Below are 22,073 nucleotides of genomic sequence, written 5' to 3'. Positions count from 1 at the left end.
CAATCCTCCAATTTGTCTAGGTCCCTCTGGACCCTATACCTACCCTCCAGCTTATCTACCTCTCCCCCACAGCTTAGTGTCACCCGCGAACTTTCTGAGGGTGCAAACCATCCCATCATCCAGATCATTAACGAAGATGTTGAACAAAACCGGCCCCAGGACAGACCCCTGGGGCACTCTCTTGATACTGGCTGCCAACTAGACATTGAGTCGTTGATCACTATCCATTAAGCCTGACGATCTAGCCAACTTTCTATCCACATTATAGTCCATTCATCCAATCCATACTTTTTTTAACTTTCTAGCAAGAATACTGTGGGGACCATATTAAAAGCTTTGTTAAAATCAAGGTATATCATGTCCACACTTTCCCCATATCTACAGAGCCAGGCAATCAGGTTGGTCAGGCATGACTTGACCTTGGTGAATCCATGTTGACTGTTTCTGATCACTTTCCTCTCCTCCAAGTGCTTCAAAATGGATTCCTTGGGGACCTGCTCCATGATTTTTCCAGGGACTGAGGTGAGGTTGTAGTTCCCAGAATTCTCCTTCTTCCCTTTTTTAAAGATGGGCACTATATTTGCCTTTTTCCAATCATCTGGTCATGTACCTTAACTCTGCTTTTACTGGTTTTGAGAAGTTTGAGTTTTGCTGAACTCATTCTGGAAGGGCACAGGCTACCAGTAGACATCCTTAATACTGCCTTTATTGTCAGTGAATAGAATTAGTTTTATCTTTTTCTTTATAAAACAAACAAAATAAAACCAATAAAAAACAAAACAAAGACCCCAAACACCTAGGAATTTATTTATACAAATCATTATTTTAAAAGAACATGTTTAAGCTTGCAAAGTCAAGGACTCAGAAGTTAGAAATGCCTGATTTATGATTGCTCATGTGGCCTTAATTCTTCCCTTTTGTGCATATGCATTTTGATACAGTGTGTAATTACACGATCACATTATTTTTTGCCACATGACCCCTTCCTCATTCAGTGCACAGCGCGCACACAAGAGGAGAAAATTAAGGTTGCATGGGCATGCATAAGTCTGGCATTTCCTAACTTTGGAGTATTTAACTTTACAAGGTACATAATTTCCTTTCAGGATCAGGACTTCATTATGCTAGGTGCTGTATGAACACATGGGAGAGCATGATCCCTACTGCAACCATCTTAAAATCCAGTGTGAAAAAAGATGCAACAAGTGAGTGTAACAAATCACTGGAAGGGAAAGGGCAGGAGGCCACGCTATGGGATCAAGTAAGGAACTTAGCTCTGTGCACAGCTTGGAGGATGCAAAGCACTGGAAAGGATTCTTTTTTGTAAAGAAAAGTCAGCCTTCCCCAGATGGTGTTTTGCCTGGTCATCACTTGTAGGGGTGCCAGCAGAAAGAAGGCTTGGGGAGGGATTAAATCCCTGTGGGGATGGAAAGTGTGTGGGCATAAGAGGAGCACTCATAGGTGCAGGAGTATGATGAGCCCACCCAGCAAAAACTAACCAGAGATCATTTTTCAGTGTGACAGCCAGGCAAGGACAGTGACACTTAGGGAACTGATAGCAGGGTCAAAAAGGGTCTACAAAGTCAAAGGGTCACCCAGTGAACAACTACTGCCTCCTGTGGGGGAGCTACAGCTGTGCCTAGCTTGGGTTCATAGAGTGTTTTCACAACTTACTTTAAGAAAAAATGTTAACACTATCATGCGGTCACTCTGGTGGACTGGAGACCCAGCTCCCTTCCCGACCATCAATCTTCAGCTGCCATCAGCAAAAGGATGTTCTCCAGGAAGGGCTCTTGACCTTGAGGATCACTTCTGCCCTGGATGCGCCAGAATCTGGATGTGTTAACCTTTTACCTGCACAGTGAAACCCACATCTTTGCCCAGGCCTTGGAGAGGAGGTGGATGAACGGAGGGTGGGCTAGATCAGGGCATCTGATGGGTTGTTAATTGAGGCAGGGCAGCCTGTTGAAATGATCACCTTCCTTCTTTGTGACGTGAGTCCTCTGCACATTCTGCTTTGAACTGTATGGATGTTTTTATGCTGCCACATTGCTTGGCAAGCTCTTGTGTCCTATTTGCTGTGCACTCTCCCCATTGCTACTAGGTCTTTTTCAGCATCACTGATCTCTGTGTGTCTTCCTCCCACTGAAGAGTTTGGGTTGAGGTGCGTTTCTGCATTTTTCCAGTCTAAATCACACGCTGTTCTTCCTCGCTGCTATTTCTAACATCCTTGATCCTTTTTACAATTCTCCTGTCCTTGCTGGTGTTTCATTGGCTCCCCAGTTAGTATTACCATTAAATGCTGTGTGTATCACCTCATTATCTGGGTTCTGTATCATTAGTAAAGGTATTAACTAAAAATAGGGCTACCAGAAGGTCCCTCAAACACTTCATGGTAGACGTCCCCTATCTGATTAGTCCAAATTGGCTAGGGTCCTTCAGGGTCCATGTGACACTATGTCAATGGCATATACAAGCCCATTCAAATGGATTTTTAATGTAAGAATTTGTGAATCATTGTACCAAATGCTCTATTAAAAGCCAAGAGCTTTTAGGATCCAAGAACACTCACTGAAGTTACTTACATCCTGCAGGGGGAGAACTGGGCCAGGATAAAACATCTACCAGCTAGTACATTGTGTGACTTGGATTTGAAGTTATATTGACAAAGAAAGGGATGGGAAGAATGGAGCAGAGCCTGCCCTATTTGCAGAAGCAATTGCAGCATCTTGCATTTGGCTCCTTGGAAGAATGCTTGTGGAAACGAGAATTAAATTATATGAAAACTCCATTTGCTCACCATTTGAGGAGAACTTGGTGCAGCCCGAGGCAGCAAGAGAATGGGGGCTGGGTGAGGTTTCAAGTCCCAGTGATATGTATATCAGCAGAGTCCTGAGAGTAGCTTTGGCCCTGGCTGACTGCAGTGGGACATATGTGGGCCCTGTTCTGTCTCCCTCCCTCCTGAGTGCTGCCATTTATGTGCACAAGGGGGTTGACATCAAGCCCTCTGCCTCCTGTGCATTGGGTCCCGTGCTGGAGATGGGAGCAGTTACCTGTCGGGTGCCCTTTATGTGATCTCACACCAGCCTCTTGCCTTTACAGGTGCCACCATAAAGGGGCACATTGTCAGTGGAAACTCAGTAACTCCTGGCCAAGGAGGGTTAGCAGGGCTAAAGCAATTCAGGCAGCTTAGTGCTACCCCCCCTGCAAAAATCCCAGCTCTCTCGGGCTTTGTGCACACAGCTGCTCCACAGAGCACTTTCCTTCCAGGGAGGGGGAAACCAAGCAGGCTAGAACGGGTTAGAGAAACTCCAGCTAGCCCTGCACTGATGTGCAAATGGATGGGGCGGGGAGCGAGGGAAAGGCAATTGTAGGGACCAGCTACAAATGCAGGACGGTGTGAGCCCCACATTCCTGGAAGCCATAGCTTTCTCCCCAAAGGGGCAGGATGAGTGCAGGGCCAGCCAGTGGTGCTGAACCAGTATGGGTGGGACGCTTACACCACTCCCGTTAAAGCATGTACACTTAGGGAGGAATTTGAGGGTCCCTGCTGAGCTCTCCACACCCACTTACAACATGTGCTAGGTCTTAAAAGCTCCAGAATGGCCCTCAGCTTTTCTCATGGGAAGCCAAGAGTAGCTTCTAGTAGCCAGGAGGGGGAAACTTAAAAGAAAACCTTGCTCACTCCTGGCAGCGCTGCCATGAGCGACGTTTCGGCTGGCATGAGAGTTTGTGTGGGAGCAGCGACAGCCATTTAAGGCTTGCACCGATCATTTTATGTAAGAATCCAGGTTTATTTACTACCATTGGCCATAGGAGACCCGAGGCTACCAGGCTAACATGATTTCCTTCTCCTAACTTAACACTGAGCAGCTGTTCCCAAACTCTCTACTCACCACCCTTTTATGGCTGTTCTTTAAATCAGTAACCCTAGTGGTGACAGCTTGCCAGGATGGTCCCCAGGGCTGGAGTCTAGGGCAGGAGTCTATTCCCATAGAAATCAACCCCCCTCCTCATCCGTGGGAGAACAGGAGAATTGCTGAATCTCTGTCCTACTCACCACACCTGCTTGGGGAAGTGGGGAGACAGGAATGCCCCTGGGGATCCAACACAGTCTTAACAGCTGCATGCAATTTGTGGGCTTGTGATGGGGATCCTGCATCGAGCTAGGGTGCCCCGTCAGTCCAGGGGTTGGTACATCCCCTCACCCCGTTGTTAGGATCCCTCTGTTAAGCGGGTGATTTTGGCCAAGTGGGTCCTGGCCCCCGATGGGGTCACTTAGACAAATAGTCCATAGTCTCTGGGTGGGCAAAACAAGCAGTCTGGAGCCCTGTAGTCTCTTGGCTGGGGCAAAACGAACACCCAGTCCAGAGCCCTGCAGCCTCCTGGCTGGGCCAGGCAGCAGTACTTGGGGAGTTAGCCCTCTGGGAGGGCAGAGCAGTAAGCAGGCTGCAGCCTCTGGGCAGGGCAAAACAACCATTCTGTGGCCTTGCAGCCTACGGGCTAGGGCAGGCAGTTGCACTAGGGGAATTAGCCCTCTGGGGAGGGCAAAATATTCATCAGTCTATGGCCCCTGGGTGGAGCAAAACAAACAAACAGTCTATGGGCCTTACTTCTCTCTGGGCTGGGACGTAGAATAGACAGTCTTTGCAGTTGGCGAGTCGACTAGAGCGTAGTCCGGGTCTTCGGGGTCTATCGTAAGGAGCGTTGCAGGAACCAGCAGGGTACATCCTTCCTCCTCTGTTGCCCGCCCCGACTGAGCTGGACTGCCTCCTGTTAACTGGAGCATGTGCAGCAGGGGAAAGTGGGCGCCTGGGCCCACGATTGACCCGCTCCTGTCAGCTCAGTGTGGGGTTGGTACACCCCGTCACACACCGTCCCCTCAAGTCTGGACAGGTTGGTGGTCCCCCTTCACCTCCCACGTGGGAAAAGAAGTCTGAATTTGTGTGGGCTTGGCCTGGGCAGTGAAGTACCTCAAATTTGTAGGGTTGGAGGGCAAAGTACCATCTCATAATCCTGGTATTAGTGACTTTCATAGAATGGAGCCATCTGTGATAAGTTGGAAGTGATTCCCCAGCAGGTAGTATTGTAGTGCTTCAACAGCCCATTTCACAGTCAGTACCTCCTTTTCTATTTTGGAGTACCTTGTCTCGCCAGGTGTGACGTTATTAATATGAACTGTGACCGTTTGAGATCGTTGTTGCAACCAAGGTCCTATAGTGGCACCAAAACTTGTACAAAAGAGGTCACATGAGGTGTCTATGAAAAGGTTATGATTTGCTGGTTATGATTATGCTATCTGTATGCATGTATCATTGTTGTATTTGAAGTTATGAATATTGGCTATGTACTTGTATCTCAATGTGTTTGATTCTAAGTAGCATTAGTGAAGCATTTGGTCAGCTTCTTGAGAGAGGAATTTGCAGATTAAGTGTCCAATCAAGAAACACTTAACTGACAATGGACCTTGGGAGACTCCAATCCGCATATGAGAAGTCTTCCTGGGACGTTCAAGGTAGCATGTGAGCAATGGCTGCTTCCTGCAAACTGAGTCATGCATGGACATGGGACTTGCCTATGTGACTCCAAACTCCATCTTGCTGCTGTGATTTTCCACAGTAAGAACATGGCAGAGGATATAAAAGACCCTGGAAACCCCTCCATTTTGTCTTCAGTCCTGTTTCTTACCTCTGGAGGAACTTTGCTACACTGAAGCTCTGAAAAAAAGGACTGAATCCAAGCTGTGGATGTACTCCAGAGACTTGATTTGAACCTGCAGTTTATTCCATCACTGCTACAAACCTGAACCAAGAACTTTGCCATTACTGTATGTAATTGATTCCATTTAACCAATTCTAGCTCTCATCTATATTTCTTTCTTTTTATAAATAAACCTTTAGATTTTAGATTCTAAAGGATTGGCAACAGCGTGATTTGTGGGTAAAATCTGACTTGTATATTGACCTGGGTCTGAGGCTTGGTCCTTTGGGATCAGGAGAACCTTTTTTCTTTTACTGGGGTATTGGTTTTCTTAAGTATTTATCCCCATAAGAAGTGGCTGCTGGTGGTGATACTGGGAAACTGGAGTGTCTGAGGGAATTGCTTGTATAACTTCTGGTTAGCCAGTGGGGTGAAACATAAGTCCTCTCTGTCTGACTGGTTTGGTGTGCCTTAGAAGTGGAGGAACCTCAGCTTTGGGCCGTAACTGCCCTGCTCTAAGCAATTTGTCTTGAATTGATACTCTCAGTTGTGTCCCACCAAAGGCCGCATCGTTACACCAGGGAATAACTTTTTATTCAGATAAAGCACCGGGTGCTCCTCCCCCTCATGCTATTGCGACAGGACCGCTCCAAGGCCTATCTCTGAAGCATCAGTCTGGAGTATAAACCATTTTGAAAAATCCAGGTGAAAAAGGACTGGTTTCTGACTTAACTGCTCCTTCAAGGTCTGGAAAGCGTTTTTGCAGTCCCTGGACCACTGTACTCTCTTGGATTGGGAGTTTTTTGTCAGGTCCGTTGGGGTGCTGCTAACGTGGCAAACTCTGGAACAAAGCGTCTGTAGTAGCCGGCCAGGCCCCAAAACTGTCTCACCTGCCTCTTAGTCGTGGGGGTTGAACAGTCTCTCAGGGCTTGGACCTTATCCACGAGTGGATGCAGCTGCCCCTGCCCCACCATGTATCCCAGATATGTTACCTCTTTTTGCCCTAGGTGACACTTGGAGGGCTTGGCCGTCAACCCAGCTTCTCCAAGGACTTGCAGCACCGCGGTGAGGCGTCTAAGATGGGCCTGGCAGCTGGTACTGTATATCACTATATCGTCGATATAAGCTGCCATGTATTGCTCGTGTGGCCGAAGTAGCTGATCCATAAGCCTCTGAAAGGTCACAGCGGCCCCATGTAGCCCGAATGGCATGGTCATAAATTGGAAGAGGCCGAACGGTGTGGCAAAGACTGTCTTCTTGCGGGAAGTTGGAGTCAGGGGAATTTGCCAGTATCCCTTTGTTAGTTCAAGAGTAGATATGAACTTGGCATTCCCCAGCCGTTCCAGTAACTCGTCCACCCATGGTATGCATCAAACCGGGATATCACACTTACTTTCCGAAAGTCCGTGCAGAACCTTGTGGACCCATCTGGTTTTGGAACAAGGATGATCAGACTTCTCCACTCGCTAGGGGACTCTTCCACAACCCCCAAGGCTAGAATCGCCTCAAGTTCTTCCTTGACAATCCCCCACATCTTCCAGGGCAACAGCCGGTAATGATCTCACACCTTCTGTCCTGGGCTGGTAGCTGTGGGATGGTACGCTATCTTTGTCCGTCTGGGTCAGGGTGATAGGACGGCTGGAAAAGACTGGGTCGGTCGCTGCACTTATTGCCGTTGTTCTTCATTGAGCTCCTGCCCAATGGCAACCGTTGTTGCGTCGGGGGGATTCAACGCGTCTGGCCCTAATTCAGGGTCGGCCAGGTAAGGGGCAATTAGCATGCTGTCCTGGGCCTTCCAGGCTTTTAGGAAGTTGATGTGGTACACACGGGTATCGCATCGCCGTCCAGGAACCAGACCTTGTAATCTATTGGTCCCATCCTTCGGACCACCTTAAATGGCCCTTGCCATTTGACTAACAGTTTGGACTCAGATGAGGGGAGTAAGAACAAGACACAATCACTAGGTTTGAAGGTCTGGAGATGGGTGCTTTGGTTGTATCTCTACTCCTGGGTCTGTTGTGCTTCCATTAGATTTTCATGGGCAAACCCTCCGAGCCTCTTAAGGTGCTCCCATACTCATAATATATATAGAACTGACCCTGTAACTCGGAACTCTTATTCCTCCCAGGTCTGTGAAGGAGGTTCAGGATCCCCCTGGATTGCCTCCCATACAACAGCTCAAATGGCGAGAACCCCGTGGACGCTTGGGGTACTTTCCGTATCGCAAACAGCAAGGCAGGCAACAGTTTATCCCAATGTGGCAGGCCATGCTCCAAAAATTTATGGAGCATCGATTTCAGGGTCCCATTAAACCTCTTGACTAAGCCATCAGTCTGGGGATGGTAGACAGAAGTCTTCACGTCCTGGATGTTTAGTAGCTTGCATAGCTCCGCCATTAGTCGAGATGAAAAGTTGGCGCCCTGTCAGTATCTCTCTTGGTATCCCGACTTTGGCAAACATTTCCAAGAGTTCCTTTGCTATGGTGGTCGCAGTCGTTGAATGTAAGGGGACTGCCTCGGGGTATCAGGTTGCATAGACTACCACCACAAATATGTAGCGGAACCCCGAGCCACTTTTCTCTAAGGGCCCAATTAGATCCATGCCTATCCTCTCAAATGGCACTTCTACCACTGGGAGGGGGGTCACGGACACCTTGGGTATTTCTTTGGGGCTGGCCCATTGGCCCTCTGGGCAGGAGGCAGAGAAGTCACTCACTTCCTTATGGATGCCAGGCCAGAAAACCCTAAGGGCCACCTGGTGTAGGGTCTTCTCTCGCCCCAGGTGTCCGGCCCAGGGCACCAAGTGAGCAACCTCAGCAGGTCACTCCGGAACTTATGTGGCACCAGCAGTTGTTGGATCACTTCTTGAGTTTGTGGGTCCTTTGTCATCCGGTATAGGCGTTCATTGTGGACCTTGAAGTGGGGTCCTTGGGGTGTCCGTCAGTTGGTGTCCCCTTCCTCCTCAGCTGTGCTTCCATGCACAACTCAGGGTGGGGTCTTCCCTTTGCTCTCTCAGGAAGTCCCCGTTAATCATCAGCCATTCATGCTCCGCTTCCAGCATCTCTCCTCCCGTCCTTCTTTTTCCTTTTGGCCTAGGAGTCCCCTTGCCCATGGCCTTTGGTTCATTTCTGCCGGCGGCCGGTGCCCCCATTCTCACATGACCTCCCCATACCAGCACCAGCTTCAACCTAGGACTGTGGGATAAGCCATTTTTTTGGCCTGGCCGACCTGGCATGTTTCCTCATGACCGCCCACCGTTAGCTTTACCTTAGCAGTGGGGTACAGTTGTACATCCCTGTGGCTGCACTGGAGGTATATAGGGGCCTCTGTCCGGTCCAGTGACTTCACCAGGTCGGCCCGTATGAGGGTCTGGCTGCAACCTAAATCAATAAGACTGGAGACTGGGGTGCCATTGACCTGCATAGGGATTATCAGTTTCAGTAAGCCTCTTGGCCGGGCCTAAGAACCTGCTACCCAGACCTGGTGATAATTGCAGTCCATGAAGGAGCTGTCACGTCTGAAGTGTCCCTCCTGGCCGCACTTATAACATCGACCCTTCAGTGCGTCTGTCTTGGAGTTCTGCGGCACTGGCCCAGGCCCACCGGCTGGGTGGGGTGGGGGGGGTCGACCCTCGCAGCCCTGGCCTACTCCGAGATCCCTCTTCTTCTGGTTTGGACTGTCTCCCGATTGGGTCCCTCCTACGGTCCCCAGGGCTCCCTTATTTAGGAGCTGGAAGTCAGGGTGCCTCTGCAGCCAAGTCATCTTCCATCAAGGACACTGCCTCAGCGAGCACCCTCGGCCTATAGTGGTGGACCCATTCCTTCCCCCCGGGGGGAGGATCTGTGTAAACTGATAACCTCCCCCACTTGAGGCCCGGTCAACATCTCGGGCTCCAAACACCTCCAGCAATAATCACACTGTCCCTGAGCCACTACCCAAGGTCATGCCCCTAGGGAATATCTCTCCTGTTGAAACCGCTGATGGAACACTTTGGGGCTCATCCCGGTGTGGTCTAAGATGTCAGCCTTTACTTTTGCATGAACAAGGGCTTCCATAGGGTCTAAGTTCCGGTAGGCCGTTTGTGCGGGTCTGGTTAGGTATAAGAACGGCCGTACTGGGTCAGACCAAAAGTCCATCTAGCCCAGTATCCTGTCTGCCGACAGTGGCCAATGCCAGGTGCCCCAGAGGGAGTGAACCTAACAGGCAATGATCAAGTGATCTCTCTTCTGCCATCCATCTCCACCCTCTGACAAACAGAGTCTAGGGACACCATTCCTTACCCATCCTGGCTAATAGCCATTAATGGACTTAACCTCCATTAATTTATCCAGTTCTCTTTTAAACGCTGTTATAGTCCTACCCTTCACAACCTCCTCAGGTAAGGAGTTCCACAAGTTGACTGTGCGCTGTGTGAAGAAGAACTTCCTTTTATTTGTTTTAAACCCTGCTGCCTATTAATTTCATTTGGTGACCCCTAGTTCTTGTATTATGGGAATAAGTAAATAACTTTTCCTTGTCTACTTTCTCCAGATCACTCATGATTTTATATACCTCTATCATATCCCCCCTTAGTCTCCTCTTTTCCAAGCTGAAAAGTCCTAGCCTCTTTAATCTCTCCTCATATGGGACCCATTCCAAACCTCTAATCATTTTAGTTGCCCTTCTCTGAACCTTTTCTAGTGCCAGCATAACTTTTTTGAGATGAGGAGACCACATCTGTACGCAGTATCCAAGATGTGGGCGTACCATCGATTTATATAAGGGCAATAATATATTCTCTGTCTTATTCTCTATCCCCCTTTTAATGATTCCTAACATCCTGTTTGCTTTTTTGACCACCTCTGCACACTGCGTGGACATCTTCAGAGAACTATCCACGATGACTCCAAGATCTTTTTCCTGATTTGTTGTAGCTAAATTAGCCCCCATCATATCGTATGTATAGTTGGGGTTATTTTTTCCAATGTGCATTACTTTACATTTATCCACATTAAATTTCATTTGCCATTTTGTTGCCCAATCACTTTGTTTTGTGAGATCTTTTTGAAGTTCTTCACAGTCTGCTTTGGTCTTAACTTGAGCAGTTTAGTATCATCTGCAAACTTTGCCACCTCACTTTTTACCCCTTTCTCTAGATCATTTATGAATAAGTTGAATAGGATTGGTCCTAGGACTGACCCTTGGGGAACACCACTAGTTACCCCTCTTCATTCTGAGAATTTACCATTAATTCCTACCCTTTGTTCCCTGTCTTTTAACCAGTTCTCAGTCCATGAAAGGACCTTCCCTTTTATCCCATGACAACTTAATTTACATAAGAGCCTTTGGTGAGGGACCTTGTCAAAGGCTTTCTGGAAATCTAAGTACACTATGTCCACTGGATCCCCCTTGTCCACATGTTTGTTGACCCCTTCAAAGAACTCTCATAGATTAGTAAGACACGATTTCCCTTTACAGAAACCATGTTGACTTTTGCCCAACAATTTATGTTCTTCTATGTGTCTGACAATTTTATTCTTTACTATTGTTTCGACTAATTTGCCCGGTACCGACGTTAGACTTACCGGTCTGTAATTGCCGGGATCACCTCTAGAGCCTTTTTAAAATATTGGCGTTACATTAGCTGTCTTCCAGTCATTGGGTACAGAAGCCGATTTAAAGACTGGTTACAAACCCTAGTTAATAGTTCCGCAATTTCACATTTGAGTTCTTTCAGAACTCTTGGGTGAATGCCATCTGGTCCCGGTGACTTGTTAATGTTAAGTTTATCATTTAATTCCAAAACCTCCTCTAGTGACACTTCAATCTGTGACAGTTCCTCAGATTTGTCACCTACAAAAGCCGGCTCAGGTTTGGGAATCTCCCTAACATCCTCAGCCGTGAAGACCGAAGCAAAGAATTCGTTTAGTTTCTCCATAATGACTTTATCGTCTTTAAGCGCTCCTTTTGTATCTCGATCATCGAGGGGCCCCACTGGTTGTTTAGCAGGCTTCCTGCTTCTGATGTACTTAAAAAACATTTTGTTATTACCTTTTGAGTTTTTGGGTAGCCGTTCTTCAAACTCCTCTTTGGCTTTTCTTATTATATTTTTACACTTAATTTGGCAGTGTTTATGCTCCTTTCTATTTACCTCACTAGGATTTGACTTCCACTTTATAAAGGAAGTCTTTTTATCTCTCACTGCTTCTTTTACATGGTTGTTAAGCCACGGTGGCTCTTTTTTAGTTCTTTTACTGTGTTTCTTAATTTGGGGTATACATTTAAGTTGGGCCTCTATTATGGTGTCTTTTAAAAGCGGCCATGCAGCTTGCAGGGATTTCACTTTAGTCACTGTACCTTTTAATTTTTGGGACCACTAGTGTAGCCCAGTGCTCTGGAGGCCAGTGGGCCGCCATGGCAACCCACTCAAATGTGACCAAGAAAGCCTCTGGGTAATCTCTGAGTCCCATCTTGGCCAGCCTCACTGGTAACCCAGTAAGAGTGTTTTCCGAACCCTGTCTCACCCCGGTAGGTCTGGGTGGTCCCCTCGGTTACAGGAGCACTGCCATCTGCTGAACTAGCCGTTCCTGCTGGGATTGGTGCTGTGCAGCTAATCAGCTGCTGCTGCTGCTGCTCTTGGTGCTGGGCCATCTGTTGTTGTTGGATGGCCATTTGCTGTAGCAGCTGGGCTTGTTGTTGTTGTTGTTGTTGGGTAGACTGCTGCTGCTGGCTTTCCAGAATCTATTTTAATATCTTGTCTGTGTCCATGGTGTCTGTGGGGCTTTCTCACGTAGCTCTCCTTGGGCTAGTCCTCTTAGCAAGACCCGACTGCTGTCCGCATTCTCCACCACGTGTGACGGGGCCCTGTGTCGAGCTGGAGGGTGTGTTAAGCGGGTGATTTTGGCCAAGTGGGTCCCAGCCCCCTAACGGGGTCACTTAGACAAATAGTCTGTAGTCTCTGGGCAGGCAAAACAAGCAAACAGTCTGGACCGTTGTAGTCTCTTGGCTGGGTAAAATTAAACAAGCAATCCAGAGCCCTGCAGCCTCCTGGCTGGGGCAGGCAGCAATACTTGGGGAATTAGCCTCCTGGGCGGGCAGAGCAGTAAGCAGGCTGCAGCCCCTGGGCAGGGCAAAGCAACCAAACAGTCTATGGCCCTGCAGCCTCTGGGCAGGGGCAAAGCAACCAAACAGTCTATGGACCTGCAGCTAGGGTGACCAGACAGCAAATGTGAAAAATCGGGACGGGGGTGGGGGGTAATAGGAGCCTATATAAGAAAAAGACCCAAAAATCGGGACTGTCCCTATAAAATCGGGACATCTGGACACCCTACCTGCAGCCTCTGGGCAGGGGCAAAGCAACTAAACAGTCTATGGCCCTGCAGCCTCCAGGCTAGGGCAGGCAGTTGCACTGGGGGAACTAGCCCTCAGGGCAGGGCAAAATATACATCAGTCTATGGCCCCTGGGCAGGGCAAAACAAACAAACAGTCTATGAGCTTTACTTCCCTCTGGGATGGGACAGGCAGCAGCCTCCTAAGTGGGTGGCGCCTTGTTTCCCCAGCAGTCTCCACAGTCAGCGAATCGCCTGAAGCATAGTCCAGGTTTTCGGGCTCTATCATCACGAACATCACAGGAAGCAGCAGGGTAAATCTTTCCTTTTCCATAACCCACCCCAGCTGAGCTGGACTGCCTCTTTTTAGCTGGCCTCTCCAACTGGAGCATGTGCAGCAGGGGAAAGGGGGTGTGGCGCCTGGGCCCACAATGATTGGCCCGCCTCCATCAGTCCAGTGTGGGGTTGGTACACGCCCCCTCCCTTCACATGATTTCACAGGGGTAAGCAAAGTCTCTGGGTCAAATTCTATGCTGCACTCATTGGAGGCACTACTTTCCCACTCCACTCCAAACAAAACTTCAGGCTCTCCTGGGTCTTCTGTAGTCACACAGATCACTACAGGCTAAAACACAGTCACCCTGTCAGGGTCAGTGGGGAGTGGTCAGAGCATGATGCACTGCATCAATTCCCAGCTAGCAGCTGGTGCTGGTTAGAGCAGCTGGGAGGGCCTGTGCCCAGGATTGGAGCCAGGTGGAAAATCAGGGCACTAAAATCAGCTCTCTGAGTGTCTCCCCATCTCTGTTGCACCCCATGGAAGCACGATGCAGCAGAGAATCTTGAGCCATACGTCAGTTTGTTTCTTCTCTCTTCTGCAGTCTTCACAGAGAAATCACTTCTCCCAACTTTCTAGAGAACTAGACTGCAGCAGAGGTGTGATTACTTTGCTAAATTTCTCCCTGTGTTAAGCCAGTTCTTTTCCAAAGTATGGACACAGTGTCATTGAATGTTCATAATTAACAGCAGTTGCTTCTGGATTCTTAATCCTGTGTGGTTCTGAGAAGATAACATATCCTGCTTCAGTTTTGATTGAGAGCTGAGCCTACGCAGATAAGTTAATGTAGTTAAGGAAATGCTTGTCAAGTTTTTGAATTTAATGAAATTGCAAAAGTTACTGCACTGTAGGATACCTAGCTACAACTTTGGGAGGGGGAATGTTGAGACATACACACCAAAGGACTGGGGAAACAGGTTAGGAGCCTTTTAAAAAAATTTTTGCTTTTAAGGCAGATTGACTTGCAATACTCCAGAGTTTGCTTTTTCTAATTAAGCAGATTAATCTGAATCACATGGCAAGAGAATGACTGAGATACAAAAAAATGGCTAAGTTACAGCTTCCCCAGATGTTCTTCCCACGGTAAAATCCCCTGGCAATGGACTTGGCCCTGGTTTTCTTTCATCATGGTTCCATCATTCTGTGTTTGCTTCCAGGACCTGTATCATTGTCTGCCTCTCTCCTATTCCCCTTTCTCCATGATATCCTGGGTTCCTTCCTGCACCCAGTCTCTATTTCAGATTCTTTAATTTTCAGCATGAGCTCACCCTACTGCCCAGCGTGACTTTTAAGCCTCCTTGTTTTATCCAAGCACAGAGCTACTCCTGGGTCCACCTGCTGCCCCACTTTCTAACTGCACTAGTAACAATACTTAACAAGTTAATTTGTTACCTCCTATTAACCAGTTAACAGGGGTCCAAACTTCCTTCCCTTCCTCGGTCAGGATTCAATAGGGTTCCTATTACCCCTGCAGAAAACGGAAAGGTGTCAACTTTATATGTAGTGTTCTGATTAACCGCTTGAGTTAGTCACTGCTGCCCACATATACAGACTCTGTTCAGCATGGCTAGCCGTAAAGCAACACATTTCAATCACAAACCTGATGATGACCGAACAAGGTCAGAACCTTCCATTCTCCTTGTTTCTGAATGAAATTACCTTAGCAGTAAATGATCCCTTCTTGGTGATTGTTTGACTTCATCGTGGTGGTTGTCACCATAGATACTAAGGCCAGAAAGGGACCATATGATTATGTTACCTTGTCCGAGTGAACCAGCCTTATCAGAAGGTTGCCCTTGCATGGTGTGGAGCAGCCCATTTCTAACAGGACATTTACCTCTCTACATGGAACCTGCTGCTAGGAGCTGGAGCTGCTATCCGCTATCTGAAATGATTGGGACTATGAGCACCAAGCTCTGGGATCCCCGGCGTATGGACTGTTTTGCTCTCACTCTCAGTGGGCCAGCATTGCACAGAAAGTGGTGTTTGGCTTTTGGAGTCTTTGTGCTGTGGTGGCATAGCTCACGCTGCTGAGGTAGTGGATGGGTGTCAGAGTGAATTATTGTGCAGAGTTCTGAGGCTGGCTTTCACATTTTCCTCTCTGGAACAGTTCAGGTGTGTTGGGAGCTGTTGTGCTCTCTCAAAGGCTGAATGCATTACAAAAATCCCTTAGGCTCACTTAAGAATGCTAATATAGCTAGCTGAGTGCTGCATGCAACTAGAGCTCCAGGGTCAGGGCAGCGGAGCACAGCACAGTGTGACGGAGGACAGGGCAGCAGCTGCAGCATGAGGAGGGAGAAGAGCTTCTCCTGCCCTCCCCTTTGCTCTCTCTTCCTGAGTCTTAGCTGGCCCTGGGTTTTGGCAATACTGCTGCGGCCCCTTGTCTATCCCTTAGTGACCTGCTTGCGTGTGGTGAGCCAACCCATTTGAGAAGATGAAGCAATGGTAGTGCTGTGACACTGAAACAGGCCAAAGAGCTCAAGCCACAGAAGCCCTGCTTTCCTCAGTCACATGCATGTTAAATGTCCTTATGGAGCGCTCCAAGTCCAGCTGTTAGGAGAACAGTACACCTGAGCCATAGGGTTAACTTTGATTTCCACAGCTGAGCCACTCCAAGGTCTAGATCTGTTTTGATAATGACATACACAACATGTAGCCTCAATAATTAGTCCTTTAGGCATTTTGGATACTGTTTCCACCTGATTTATACATGCATTACATTGTCAATGGTTGGTGTAATGTGTTGTATAGTTTAATGAGTCTCTGGAACTGGGATTGAAAATCCCAATTTCTTAGAAATGAGGTGTAGACTAAATAAACTGCCACAGGATAAAGCAAGAAAAACTAGACTGAACAGTGCATTATTAGCACAGTCATGAGGCAAAACTCAGGAACCACAGGAATATATTCATTTTTTTCTCAGTGAAATGCCTAAAGGGCGTTGTAGAAGAATCTCTGCCTAATTCTGTAATGGGTTGCGTAACCTACATGCCTTCTTAGAGATACAGAACTAAGACATTGCCAGTCTACTTAGGCTCAGCATTGGATTGACTTTAAGATGGTTATTCCCACAAAGAAAAAGCAGATAAACTTACGTTAAAGCCGCGGCTGAGCCCCTCTGGATGGTCCCCAGTCTACTGTATTAGACCCAACCTTTGGCTCGCACATGCTTCTAAGCCAATTAGGTGTGAGCAGCATCCCAACACTGTTTCTAGTTCTGGCCTCCAGGACACAGTCCTGGGGTGCATACTCTTTCTTTGGCACCCTCCATGGGATATGGGACTGCACAGTCCAGCTGCCATAAGGCCTGAAACAAGTGCTGAACCAGCCTAGTCTCCCCAGTCACTTATGTACACTCCCCTCAGAGCTCCGCCTTCTTGGGCACTCTGGTTTATAGTTTAAGTTTTCAGAGACATGTGGCTGTTATAGCAAGGAACACAGGGCTTTGCAAGGGATTCCTTTGACACACCAACGCTTTACTCATGGACAGCACAGAAGTGTTACAGATCTAGGCAAAATAAAACATACCTGAATGCTGTCCTCTTTCTGAGCCCTTCCCATTCCTGAACGTCGTTGTGACTTGTCAGTACCCTTGGGACAAGGCAAACTCCTCCTGCCCCACTGCTCCCACTGGGAAGTCTCATTCTAGGGATGAAATGGCTTCCTTGCTCAGAGAGGATTTCACTGTTAAAAGTAGGCTCTGACACCTTGTCTCTTTCTCCTCTTCCACTGGGATTTTCTCAACCCTCCCCTCCCCTCCCAACACCACCTCACCCCACCCCACCCCACCTGTGGGCTGCTGTGCAGAGTTATTAAAAGTCAGTGGCTCTATTGATACACCACCATTGTTCTACTAGCATAGGATTATTAGGTGTAGCTGGCCCCTTGATTATTTATCTTGTTTCAGCTTCCCAGTCACAGTCTGTTCCTGCTGCAGGATGGAGATTCTAATCCACACTGAAGGTTACAATCAGAAATGTTATTTAACAAAACAGAAAGGAATTAATAAATTGACACAGACATATTCCCCAAACTATCACAGCTTGCTTATGGGGAACAAAGACCTCCCTGTCCCTGAAAATAAAGATCTGTCCAACTCTGGATCCTTCTTTAACATTCTTAAGCTCCCACTTTCACTGAGGGTATGCCCACTCTCTTCTAGAAACAACTCATATACCTCCAGCACATATTGTAGCAAGCTACACACACGTGCGGTATCACAGTACATGCAGCACATTCCTCAGAACCTCACTAGAAGGCAGAACCCTAATGCTGACTCCAAGAGGGGAGAAAGGACATGATAAAAGGAAGAGACATTTGCCATGCTCCTCCTCTCTCTTCCATCTCCATCTACAGACGTCACCACCAAGCGACTGAAGTGCTGATCAAAGGGGAGAGCCTGGCTGAAGGGCAACCAGCTAGCCTCTGGTGAGAAGCATCTAAGTTTGTAAGGGCTCTAAAAGTGTTAAGATCAGCTTAGAATGTGTTTTGCTTTTATTTCATTTGACCAAATCTGACTTGTTGTGTTTTGACTTATCATCACTTAAAATCTATCTTTGTAGCTAATAAATCTGTTTGTTTATTCTACCTGAAGCAGTGCACTTGGTTTGAAGTGTATCAGAGACTCCCCTTGGAATAACAAGCCTGGTACATATCAATTTCTTTGTTAAATTGATGAACTCATAAAAGCTTGCAGTGTCCAGCAGGCATAAATGGACATGGCAAGAGGGAGGTTCCTAGGGTTGTGTCTGGGACTGGAGATATTGGCTAGTGTCATTCGGTTGCACAATCCAAGGAGCAGCTTACATACCAGAGGCTGTGTGTGAACAGCCCAGGAGTGGGGGTTCTCAGAGCAGAGCAGAGTAAGGCTGGCTTCCAGAGTCAAGGATTGGAGTGACCTAGCGGATCACCGGTCTGGATAACACCCGAGGGGAACATCACAGTGGCACAGCGAGCAGGGTCTATGTGCAGCTTGTTACTCCAAGTGGAGTTCACACTTTAAGCACTGATATTTGTGATTTTAAGTGAGTCTTAAGTGCAGTGGCTAAGAACAGTCAGGAGGAGGTCACAGTTTTATTATTTTCTGTTTGCTTATTTCGGGAAAGGGAATTAGGAACAGAAAAGCAGGAAAATCAGTGAAAGCAGTGAAGCGATTGCGAAGTTGGAGCTTTTTAGGCTGCAGGTTACAGAAAAGGAGAGGGAGCACCAGAGATTATTGCAACTGAAAGAGCTGGAGAAAAAAGAAAAAGAGAGAGAGACAGAGAGAGAGAGAGAGAACACCAGCTGGAAATGCTAGAGAAGCAGAACCAGAGGCCCCCGATCCCAACGACTCCCATCACTTCAAAAATCCACAAGTGGGAACACTTATGTCCTGCATACAGTGAGGAGGACAATATTGCTGAATATCTGACTACCTTTGAAAGGCTGTGTGTAATACATGAAATCCCTGATGATAAGAGAGTTCCTACCCTGATTGCAAAATTAACTGGTAAAGCTTGAAATGTATTCAGTGGAATGCCTATTGAAGATGCTTTAGACTATTGTAAAATTAACTATACTGTTTTGAAAAGTTTTCAGATTACCCCCAAAACATATAGAGTTAAATTTAGGAATCTTAAGAGGGATATTGGTATGAGTAACAGGGAATATGTGAACAAAATGAAAGATTTGTTAGGAAAATGGGTGAGGGGTAAAGAGGTAGCAAGTTTTGAGGGAACGTTGGATCTTGTTGCTCAAGAGCATTTCCTAAGCATATGTAAGGCCGAAGTAAAGCAGTGTCTATGGGATAAAGATGTAAAGACTGTGGATTAGATGGCTTTTTTAGCCGATGCCTTTGAACAGACTCGGGTGTCTTTTGAGGGCGGGCCACAGAAAGAGAGATTTAAAACTGGTGGGAAGGGAGGATCCCATTTTGCCCCTGGGATGAAAGAAGGGGTTTGGGAGCCTAAACATTCTCTTACCCCAAAACATCCCTCTACTGGTAACTCCCATCCCAAATCTCCTGTAAAAGCAGAAGAGCCCAAAAGGTGCTATCAGTGTAATTCCACTGATCACCTGAGGAATAAATGCCCTATGCTAGGAGGAAGCAGGCAACCAATAGCTCATATTAGTTCTGCTGTCCTCAACACAGAAACCCCCCAAGCAATCGAAACCTATCATATTGGTTTTGTGAGATTAGCCTCTGTAGAACCAGACATGGAGCATATCAAGGTTGTCGAAATTAATGGCAGGGAATACTTGGGGCAGAGGGATAAGGGGCCCAGATCTCTCTGGTTAAGCAGAGTGTGGTCCCAAAGGCCAGTATGTTACCTGGCCAAATGGCAGAGATTGTGGCAAAAGCAGATTCCTCGTACCACTCACTACAATCCATGTGGTGTGGGAAGGTTTGGAAAGTGTTTTGATGTGGGGTAATGGAACACCTCCTAGTCCACCTGCTTCTTGGTAATGATTTTTTCTGTGTAGCTCAGGTTAAAGTATTTGCCTGCAGCAGGAGGGAGTTCTATGCCGGGACTCCCGAGGGGAAGGGTAACATCTCAGGAACTGCTGAGAGAATGGGAGAGAGTCTCCTTGATTCTTCTGCAGCAGGGGAAAGCCACATGCTTCCAGGTGGGAGGGTGATTGAGACCAATTCCTGTACTGCAGCTGGAGGCAACACCACACCAGGAAAGGATGGGGGTGTAATGCCTGCCAGGGAGAGAACTGTCCAGGTTGTTAGCTGCCAGCAGGTTGCAGCTGAACCAGAGGCAAATCCCGCTCTAGGGAGCAGAGAGAAATGTGTCCCAGAGGAGAGCCCAGAGAAGGGGCAGGGAATCTCAGGAACCACTGAGGTGGGTGAGGATTCCTGTGACTGTGTAACACAGGGAAGCAGTGTGCTTCCAAGTACGGGAGGGGCCGAGACTAGCTCCTTTACAGCAGAAGGCAACATGCCCTCAGGCGCAGGGGCAGGAGAGGTGTTGTCAGGGATTAAGGAAACTGTCCCAGTTGTTAGCTGGCATAGTTTTGCAGTGAACAAGAGACAGAACCCTTCCTAGAAAGCACAGAGAAATGTGTCGTAGGAGGGGGCCCAGAGGAGGAAACTGGGGAAAGAATAGTGAGGGTACAGGAATGTCTCCTCACTAGTCTCTTGGGGCAGGATGCCCAGGACACTAGGAGGATGGCTGGGTCAGCATCTGTGCACCCAGGCACTCGGCCTGTGACCCAGGTTTTGAGAAGGAACTGTGTAACTGACCTCCTAGAGGGGAGCAGTCACACAGCTGATTTCTCAGCGACAGAGAAAGGGGTGGCGGAGGGTACCCCAATACAGGTCCCAATTTTTCAGGATGCTATTTCTGATAAGTTTTTGGAAAATAACGGTGTCTCTTTAAATCAAGATGCAATTCCAATGCCGGTGATAACAGAGGACTTGAGGCCAGGAAGTTGTCAGGTGGTAGTTTGTGAGAATACAAATGGCCCAACTGACAGAGAAGGGGGTGTCTTCCCCCACGTTGGTGAGACACAGAAAGCAGTTATGGGAAAGCTGCTGGGAAAAGGTGCATCTGATCAAAGGGTAAACACACCTAGCCTACAGAACACAGATCATAGTCCTCTAGCAAAAGGGGGCAAGGAATGACTCAGTGCTGGGAGGGGGAAACACCGGGTAACCCCAAAAAGGGAACTGGCTTTTCTGTATATGTACAGTCCTGGGGTTGGGAGACCGCTCCCCAAAGGGCCAGCCAATGTGCAGGATCCCCCTGAACACCTATCTTGTCAGACCCTGAGGCACCAAAATTCCAGAAACATGATTAAACGAAGAGCCCACACAGCGGGGAACACTGGAGGGAAAGAAAAGCCAGTGACTGATTACATGGGAGAGAGTCAAAGGACACCATGGGTAATGAACAAACTAACCTCAAACTACACTACAGAGGGTGTGATATCATAAAGATACTTGTAAACGCACATCTGTGATAAAAATGTTGGTATTAATGTTAAGTTTTGGGGATAAGAATTTTGACATAGATGTTAAACCTTATGATAATGCTACTTTTTAATTAATACCTGTAAACAGACTTAAAGCTTACCACAGTGGAGAAACCATAACAAACCTGGTTTGCTGGATGAGGGGGAAACTAAGGCATGCTGCCTCATGTCCTTAATGGCTGGATGCCATGAGAACTACAACACAAACACGCCTTCGAGATAATCAGTGACTAACCCTCTTTCAGTAAACTAAAGGGGCAGGTGTGACATTCTGTACCTCGTGGGAACACCCTGCACCCCCATGTTCATCCTTATAATATGATTGTGTGGTATCCAATGCAAAGTTTGTCATGTTGGGTGTCTTCGGAAGGCTCATGATGCACTGAGCATTGTTGTTATAGTAATGTTATAGGTTGTAATTTCATGTATATAGTTATGAAACTGAAAATGTATCCTCATGGCTTAAAACAAGCCCAGGCAAAAATTCTCCAGGAGCAGAGGCCTAGGCAAAACTCTCCAAGAGCAGAGGGGCAGTTCTCACCTCATCAGGCCATGTATGGAATAAACCCAGCCCAGCCTCACAGGAACAAAGGACACTGGCCTAGGCAGCAACAAAGGATCTGTTGGGAGTGAGTCACCCCCCTTCCCTAGGTCAGTTTGGGACTATGATGAGGTAATGCTTACTTGACTCTGTAGTGGGGGGCAAAGCCAAGAGGGAAGAAAGATCATGATAAAAGGGAGAGACGTTTGCCATGTTCTTGCTCTCTCTTCCAC

Source organism: Emys orbicularis, chromosome 7 (genome assembly GCF_028017835.1).
Source record: "Emys orbicularis isolate rEmyOrb1 chromosome 7, rEmyOrb1.hap1, whole genome shotgun sequence".
Taxonomy (NCBI): Eukaryota; Metazoa; Chordata; order Testudines; family Emydidae; genus Emys; species Emys orbicularis.
Note: the sequence above shows the minus strand (reverse complement) of the source record.